This window comes from Dendropsophus ebraccatus, chromosome 13, assembly GCF_027789765.1.
Source record: "Dendropsophus ebraccatus isolate aDenEbr1 chromosome 13, aDenEbr1.pat, whole genome shotgun sequence".
In the NCBI taxonomy this organism is placed as follows: domain Eukaryota; kingdom Metazoa; phylum Chordata; class Amphibia; order Anura; family Hylidae; genus Dendropsophus; species Dendropsophus ebraccatus.
The window spans coordinates 60,568,906-60,578,644 of record NC_091466.1 but is presented as its reverse complement, the minus strand read 5'-3'; positions in this window follow the sequence as shown (position 1 = coordinate 60,578,644).

Sequence of the window (9,739 nt, the reverse complement as noted above, 5' to 3'; positions counted from 1 at the left end):
GCCACCATCGCAGAGTGCCGTCTCTTCTACAATATACCTCCATAGCAATGGCAGGACTGATGTGCTCACCAGGAGGCCACCATACTCTAAAACTGCTGTTGTCGGATCTCATAAAGAACCTGGATTTGTTGCTGAAGACAATACAGTTCCAGGTTACTCATTTACATCCTCTGATCCTTTGTTGCACCCTTCACTGTAAGCTGCAGCTAAGACTCCTGAATTTTATCAGGAACCGACTCCAGCTCCTTTCTAAATGGCCAGTCAGACACCAAGGAGTTATTTATCACACTGGGATACAGTACGCCTGGCTCAGCAGCTTCTGTAATGTCCTACATGATCCTGGGGCGACTTCAGAGTGAAAAGGGCAAAGATATAAAGCAGCTTCCCTGGAGTCCCACAGCGGCACAATATCGGGTTTATTGCCCCTGTGTACTGGGCAGGACAAAAGGAATATTTAATAGTACTAGCCAATCAAACAAAAGGCTCCTCCCCTCCTGGAGTATAAAGACAGCCCTCACCCAGTGATCCATGAGGTGTTGGACCCGTGGGTCATAAGCATAATAAAAAGAGGCTATGTTCTACCTCTTCATCCCCTGCCTCCAGAGCGTTTTCTTGTTTCTTCCCGTCTTTTTCCCACAAAGCAGGTCATCTTGGAAGAATCCATCCTCAACTTGATCAGGATCAGGGCCTTGGAAGCTGTTCCCCTCAGCGTGAGAGGTACCGGAGTTTATTCACCGGTATTTCTAGTACCAAAGCCGTTGGGGAAATGGAGACTCATCATAGACCTGAGATATCTAAACAAATTCATTACAAAGAACAAATTCAGGATGGAGACCATAGGATCGGTAAAGTCACTTCTCAACAGAGGCGACTATATGGCATTGCTGGACCTCAAGGACGCTTACCTCCGAGTGGCGGTTTACATCAAAGGTCAGTTACACCACCTCCAATTCAGGGTTCTGCTCTTCGGGATTACCTCTGCCCCCTTTGTTTTTACGAAGGTAGTAGCTGCTGTCGTTGCGACACTCAGGTTGCAAGGGATAAATGTTATCCCTTACCTAGACGACTGGCTTCTCCTGGCCGGCACAAGCGAACATCTAAACCAGAATGTGTCAAAAACATTGACTCTCCTTTCGTCCTTGGGATGGATTGTCAATTGGGAGAAGTCAGATCTAACCCCCTCATTGACAAAAAAGTTTTTAGGATTTATAATAAATTCAGAAACAATGAATATCTCTCTATCTCCAGAGAGAAAAGACAGAATTCAAGAGGGGTGCCATTTTCTGAGAGCTCCCCGGATGGTATCTCTCAGGACGCTAATGCGATTTTTAGGTCTTCTTTCCTCCACAGCAGAGGCAGTTCCTTGGGCCTTGTGGCACATGAGAGCTCTTCAGACGGAAGTTCTTCAAGCCTGGAACCGGAAATCTTCAAATCTAGAAAGAAGGATCAGACTGTCTTTAAGGACAAGAGCGTCTCTTCAATGGTGGTCCCAGGTAAAAGACGGTACCAGCATTGAAGACCCCGTTTGGGAAATTCTAACAACAGACGCCTCAGGCTCAGGCTGGGGAGCACATCTCAGAGATTTAACTATTCAGGGGACGTGGTCATCCTTAGAAAGAACCCTCTCTTCCAACGAAAAGGAATTGAGGGCGATTTACAAAGCCCTGCTACATTTCTCTCCTCAACTTCAAGGGTCAGCGGTGAAGATAAAGATGGACAACATGGCGTCAGTCTTTTATATAAACAAGCAGGGAGGCACCCGATCGAGACCACTTCTTGCAGAAGTAGGAAAGATCTTAGATTGGGCGGAAAAGAACATACCCCGCATCATGGCCGTACATATCAGAGGAACTCACAATGTATTAGCACCCACTTGTGTCAGGATCTACGTTCTCTCCACCTAACAGCCTGGAGATTGAACGGTCCATATTGAGAGGTAAAGGTTTTTCCAATAGTGTTGGATACACTGTCTCATACGAGAAGTGATGCTACCAACAGGTCTTACTCTAGAGTCGGTAGAGTGTTCCAAGCTTGGTGCTCTTCCAGACAGAAGGACCATAGTGATCCCTCTATTCCGGACATACTGGAATTTTTGCAGGACGGATTTGATAGGGGCCTGGCACCTAGTACCCTTAAAGTTCAATTGGCGGCCATGTCAGTATTGCTACATAAGATACTTCTTCAAGTTCCTGAAGTAAAGAATTTCATTAAAGCTGTTTCACGTCTACGTCCTAGAATCTCTAGACCAGTATGTCCGTGGGATCTATCATTGGTTCTGAAGGTTCTGGCTCTCCAGCCCTTCGAACCTATAGCAGAAATTCCTCTTAAATTTCTAACTTTGAAAACAGTGCTACTTTTAGCCATAACATCAGCTAAAAGAATAGGGGAACTTCAGGCTCGGTCTTCTTCTGAGAGCCTTATACTACGTTTTTAGCAGATAGAGTTCTCCTGCGTTACTTACCCTCGTTCGCTCCTAAGGTGCCTTCTTTTTCCAACCTTAATCAATTAATTTCTATTCCTATTCTTTCCCAAGAGGCCATCGCTGAGGATCAGACTCTGGAGAAGCTGGACATTGTAAGATGTTTAAGAATGTACCTACAACGCACGAGCGAATTCAGAAGGTCTGAAAATTTATTTATTTCCTTTATGGGAAAGAATAAGGGCCAGAAGGCTTCCAAGCCTACAATATCCAGATGGATAACGGAATGTATCAACAGGTGTTACTTACTCAGTAATCTGAAACCTCCAGAGTTCACGAAGGCACACTCCACTCGATCAGTGGCTTCTTCGTGGGCCGAGAAGGCATTAATACCATTGGAACAAATCTGCCTATCGGCATCTTGGTCTTCTCCTAGAACCTTCTTTAAGTACTACAGGATCAGTTCTTTGTCTGCTCCAGCATTTGCTTCTACTGTCATACAATCTGCTGTACAAATAACCCTCCCATAATGGGTTTGTACGTGCTAAATCCCCGTTATTGTGCCGCTGTGGGACGCCAGGGAAGTGAACATTATGCGATACGCAGCAGATTAGATCTAAATAACTGAACACAGCATCAAATCTGCACCATCAAATCTGCTGTATACGGTGTGTGTGTTTGTACCCTAAAACAAGATTGGATGGAGCAGGTGGTCTTTTCAGCTAAATATTTACCTTACACACAAGAAACACTTGTCAGATGCAAGTGATGTAGAGGTCAGACATATGCGCAGATTTATCAGCGCTCTGTCAGCGGCCCCATAAGAACTACCCGCTAAGTCAGTCAGTGACTAGAGCTGTGCCCCACCTCACTCACAGAGTGAACATTTCTGAGTGGAGCCATGACATCACAGGATCAGGAGCCATGACACTACACTGCGAGGGCACAAAGGCAGGTAAACAGGACTTCTTTATTAAGATCCCACCCCTCCTATGCCCCCAGAATACCCCTTAATTCTGGTTCTAATGCTGGGTTTACACTGAGCGATTATCGGGCAAATTTTCGCGATAACAATCGAATTCGAACAATAATCGTACGTGTAAACGCGGCGATCGAAAAATCGTTCATTTTGATCTTTTAACAGGTTCATAAATAAGTCGTTCGCCGATCGCAAAAAATGCGCTGATCGTTCCGTGTAAACAGTCGTCGCACGATAGTCCGGCCGCCCGGCCCCCCGCTCATCCGCAGCCCCCTGCACCGGCTCGATCGCCCCCCCCCCCCGCCGCTCCAATCGCCCCCCCCCCCCCCCCGCCGCGGCCAAGAACATACGTTACCTGCTCTGCGCAGGACTTCGGACATCCCCGGCTCCCCTCTTCAGCGCACTGATTGGCTGAAGAGATGAGTCGGGAATTTCAAACGGCTCCCCTTCAGCCAATCAGTGCTGCCGTGCATTGATTGGCTGAAGAGGGGAGCTGGGAATTTCAAATGGCTCCCCTTCAGCCAATCAGTGCTGAAGAGGAGCCGTTTGAAATTCCCGGCTCATCTCTTCAGCCAATCAGTGCACTGAAGAGGGGCGGGCGTACAATCGCAAGACGATTTTTCCGTACGATATATCGTACAGTCTAAACGCTGATCGTTATAAAAAAAATCGTTAATCGTACGATCGGGCCAATAATCACCTTGTGTAAACTTAGCATAACACACACACAGGCTGCTTCAACCATAGCATAAACAAGGTCCTTCAATTGATAGAACAAACTGTACTTTTTGACTCCAACTCCACAGCCCTGACTAACATTAGTTTTGATGAACTGGAGCGGATACTGTACACCTTGGTGCTCCAATCCACCTACTTACTCTGTAGTGACAAGCAGCCTGGCATTATGTCACTACAAAGCACCACATGAATTATGAGGAAATTTATATATTATGTCTCATTAAAAATGTTAAGTGTGACCACCCCTTTAACAAACACAGGTTGTACAATACATGTGTTAACACCAATGTATCTTGTGAAATGTTCTACTTGTTCTCTTTTAATATGAGCTCCAGATGTTAATGCACTCTTCAGAGGTTGGGCAACAGAAGTGACCTGAGGTTAACAAAATGAACCAGCAGATATCCAAACTACCATTGTATTTCCAGGGCCACCAGCATTTTACTTAGCCGGAATGCAATGACTAGGCGTAAACCTTAATATATCAGGCATGGGAGGAGGTGAGCGGGGACACAGCAGGCATATGCTACAGTATGATTCCCCATGTTTTGTGTGGAAGCCTGGGGCTAGTACTTTTACCCCCTTCACTGCACTGATCTGCAGTGACACAACACCAGCTTGTTCATCACTGTAGAACAGCAAATAATTCATTAGAGGGGAACTCCATGTAGAGGATAAATAATTAAAAATAAACTAGCTGCAGAATCATACAGCATTACTTACCTGTCTAACACAGTTTTGAAACTTCCAAAAATCTGTTTTGGGGGTCTTCCCTCTGTATTGTGTGGCTGTACTTGCTGGTTGAGCAGTTGTACACAGTACTATAGGTTCCAGAATGCAATGCTTTCCTTCAGCTGTTAATCACATTCCTCCCCCCTGCCTATTCCCCACCCAAATCTGTTGCAGAACATCTAGGCGGTGTTCACACATTGCAGTTTCATTGTGCTACTGAATTATTTGGGAGTACTTTATCATTTCATTGCGGTCCCACCCACACAGCATGCTGTTACCTGTCATTTTAATTTTTTCTTCTTTTCATCTCCACACACGATCAAGCATCTTTTATCATTGAGGTAGAGCCCCACAATAAGGACTTTATACCTCTCGTTTGTCCAGGTGGGATTGGCAGTGCCGGCTCTGATTCTCTCTGCCGTTTAGCATTATTTAGCTGTATTACGGCATTATTTTTGTGCAGACACTGCAACATGTGTGAACACAGCCCTAATGTCACAGCAGACCTTTCCACAATCAGTAAAGTTACAGCAGCTGCTTATGGCAGGTCAGAGATGGTAAATCACTTAGGGGAACCAGCCAAGCCTCCTGTGACATCACGCCCTGCCCCATCTGTATTAGCCTGTGTTCTGCAAACACACAATGTGAAACGGAGGCATGAAATGTCTGTCTAAGGTTGGATAGCAGTGGGAGCAGGAGACAATGTGGATTAGCACAGGACATTTTTCTTCACTTCCTGGATTTCTATCAGCTACCAGAGTGGCAGAACCGCACAGATACGGTAACACATTATATAGACACATCTATACAACTTTTGATAGAAAAAAAATAAATAAATAAGTCTTCCTTATGTGGAGTTCCCCTTTAACCCCTTAAGGACAGAGCCTGAAATGGCCTTAATGACAGAGACAAATTTTATGAATATGACCAGTGTCACTTTAGTCATTAATAACTTCGGGATGCTTTTACCTATCCGGCTGATTCTGAGATTGTTTTCTCGTGACATATTGTACTTTACATTTCTGGTAAATTGGAGTCGATACTCATAACAAATCTTTATGAAAAAAACCCAAATAATGTGAAAAAATGCATTTTTCCAACTTTGAAACTTCTTTGCGTATACAGAAAGTGGTTATACCACATAAATTATATATTAAATAGCATTAGCAACATGTCTACTTTATGTTGGCAGCATTTATTAAACTATCTTTCATTTTTTTTAGACGATAGGAAGCTTAAAACATTAGCAGCAAATTTCCAAATTTTCAGTAAAATTTCAAAATCAGATATTTTTAGGGACCTGTTCAGGTTTAAAGTGTATTTGAGGGGCCTGTATGTTAGAAAGCCCCACAAAGCACCCCATTTCAGAAACTGCACCCCCCAAACTCTGCATAAGCATATCCAGAAAGTGTTTTAACCCTTTAGGGGAGTCACAGAAATAAAAGCTAAGTGTGTAAGGAATTTGAAAATTTTAATTTTCTGTGCAGAGATTTTATTGTAATCCAATATTTTTCATAATTATAAACCTATTACCAGAGAAATGCACCCCAATAATTATTGCCCCGTTTCTGCAGTTTATAGAAATACCCCATATGTGGCCCTATTGCGCTATTTGACGCAACCACAAGCCTCAGATATAAGGGAGCGCCTAGTGAATTTCAACGCCTCCGTTATATTTGGTCATTTTTGACTGTACCACTTCAGGTTGGCAGAGGCTCTGGGGTGCCAAAACCTAAAAAACACCCCTAAAGGGACACCATTTAGAAAACTACACCCCTCAAGGAATGTAACAAGGGGTGCGGTGAGCATCTGGACCCCACAGGTGCTTCACAGATTTTCCGAACAATATGGCGTGAAAAAAGAAAAATTTATTTTTTACACTAAAACGTTGTTCTAGCCTTCAATTTTTCATTTTCTTAAAGGGATAAGAGGCAAAAAAAGACAAAAAATGTGTAGCGCAGTTTCTCCCGAGTACAGAAATACCCCACATGTGGCGATAGAGTGCCAAGGGGGCGCAGGACGAGCCTCCAAAGGGAAGGAGCGCCAATTGGCTTTTGGAAGCTGAATTTCACTGAAAAGGATTTCAAGGGCCATGTCGCATTTACAGAGCTCTCGTGCTGCCAAGACACTGGAAACCCCCCACAAGTGATTCCATTCTGGAAACAACACCCCTCAAGGAATCTAACAAGGGGTGCAGTGAGCATATGGACCCCACTGGTGACGGGCACAAATGTGGAACAATGTGACGTGAAAGGGAAAAATTTCATTTTTTCACTTTCATGGCACAAATGTGCCCATCATCAAGGGGTCCATATCCTCACTGCACCCCTTGTTAGATTCCTTGAGGGGTGCAGTTTCCAGAATGGGGTCACTTGTGGGGGGTTTCCAGTGTTTTGGCAGCACGAGGGCTCTGTAAATGCGACATGGCGTTCATCATCCATTCTAGCCAAATCCAACCTCCAAAATCCAAATGGTGCTCCTTCCCTTCGGAGGCTTGCCCTGCGCCCACATGGCGCTTTATGTCCACATGTGGGGTATTTACGGACTCGGGGGAAATTGCTCTACACATATTGTGTGTTTTTTTCTCTTTTAACCCCTTGTGAAAATGATAAATTCAAGGCTAAACCAACATTATAGTGTAAAAAATGTAATATTTCATTTTCACGCCACATTGTTCCACATTTGTGTCCGTCACCAGTGGGGTCCATATGCTCACTACACCCCTTGTTACATTCCTTGAGGGGTGCAGTTTCCATAATGGGGTCACTTGTGGGGGGTTTCAACTGTCTTGGCAACACAGGGGCCTTTTGAATGCAACATGGCCCCTCGAAATCCATTCCATCCAAATCCAGCCTTCAAAAACCAAATGGCGCTTCTTCCCTTCGGAGGCTTACCCTGCACCCGCATGGCGCTTTATGTCCACATGTGGGGTATTTCCGTACTCAGGGGAAATTGCTCTACACATTAAATGTTTTTTTTATCTTTTAACCCCTTGTGAAAATGAAAAAACATGACAAGATTAATGATTTAGAGTAAAAATTTTACAAAAAATACACTAAATGTTGGTCTAGCCTTGATTTTTTTCCATTTCCACAAGGGGTTAAAAAAGAAAATGAACACAAAACGTGTAGGGTAGTGTCCCCTGAGTACGAAAATACCCCACATGTGGGCATAATGTGCCATATGGGCACAGGGCAAGTCACCAAAGGGACAGAGCGCCATTTAGAGGCTGGAATGGAGGATGGAGGCCATGTCGCAATTACAAAGCTCCTGTGCTGCCAGGACAGTAGAAACCCCCGACAAGTGACCCCATTCTGGAAACTACACCCCATAAGGAATCTAACAAGGGGTGCAGTGAGGATATGGACCCCACTGGTGACGGGCACTTACGTAGAACATGTGCCGAGAAAATAAAAAATACAATTTTTTTCATTTTCACGTCCCAAATGTGGCCGTCACCAGGGGGCCATATCCCCGCTGCCCCCCTTCTTAGATTCCTTATGGGCTGTAGTTTCCAGAATGGTGTCACTTGTGGGGGGTTTCTACTGTCCTGGCCGCACAAAGGCTTTGTAATTGCATCATGGCATCCTCTAATGGGAATGGCGGCCATACCTATGTAGCTGGGGAAAAGGGACAATTCTAATTTATTTGGGGGTATTAGGCCAATTATTAGTTTATAAGGTTGGAAATGACAGGTGTCCATCAAACTCAATCTGTGTTGATCCAGAGGAAGGCAAAAAACCCTCGTAAGGCAGACAGTAGCCTCATCACTGGGAAAAATTCCTTCCTGACTCCATAATGGCGATCAGAATAATCCCTGGATCAACGTGACCCCTGAAATAGGAATAAGGGACAGAATTTATATAATGTAGAACCCCAATGACGTGTGGTGCACCTTGGAGCGATCCAGTATGCAGAGCCGGGGTGATCAGGACAGGTGTCACACTGGAAAATGGTGTCCTTCCTGATCCCCCTGTTACGCCACACTCTGCACTTCTTCTGGGGTCTCCTGTTCTCCTGTGTGGGGGACGTCACCTGGAAAATGTTGTCCTGGTGCGATACGGGGTCCCTCATATCCAGAAGCGCTGGGTCCGCTCCATGGCTGCTAATTATTAGGGCTTTATTACTGCTTCTGATATTTACGTATCGTGCCGCAAGCTACAGGGCAGCGAGGGACCGGAAGAGGGGGCGCTGGTATAAAGGTTATACCCGTACAGGTGGTAACCTTTATCCAGCAATGGAAAGATCAGTTCCCGAACGATCTTCCCACTAACTCCGAGGATGGGGGGGGGGGGGGGCATCTGGGGGCTGGATTCGGGTGTCCCTTCCTACATACACTCTAAGGGTATGTGCACACTGCGGAATCGCGACAGATAACCCTTCGTGCATTCCGCAGTTGGCACCCGCCAGCGGACTGATGCAGGCGCACGTCTCCACACGTGTCATAGACTCCATTCTATGCACGGGCGGATTCCGCTCTCCGTCCAACGTGTTCATTCTTTGGATGGACGATGGAATCCGCCCGTGCATAGAATGGAGTCTGTGACACGGGTAGAGACATGCGCCCGCATCAGTCCGCCGGCGGGTGCCAGCTGCGGAATGCACAAAGGGTTATCCTTCGCCATTCCGCAGTGTGCACGTACCCTAAATCTGTAAGTGTACCCTGAGGTACTGTCACAGAGTTTGTAGAATTTCACTCCATACCGTCATCTCTTATTGGGACGGTACTGGCGGAAAAGACGTGTCTGGGGGGCAGCGTACGCTACGCTACCCCCAGACACGTCACTGGATGATGAGGATGAATGGAGGAAAGAACGATCCCCCCCATTCATCCTCACTGGCTGTTTCGGTGTCGGAGGTAATAATAACGT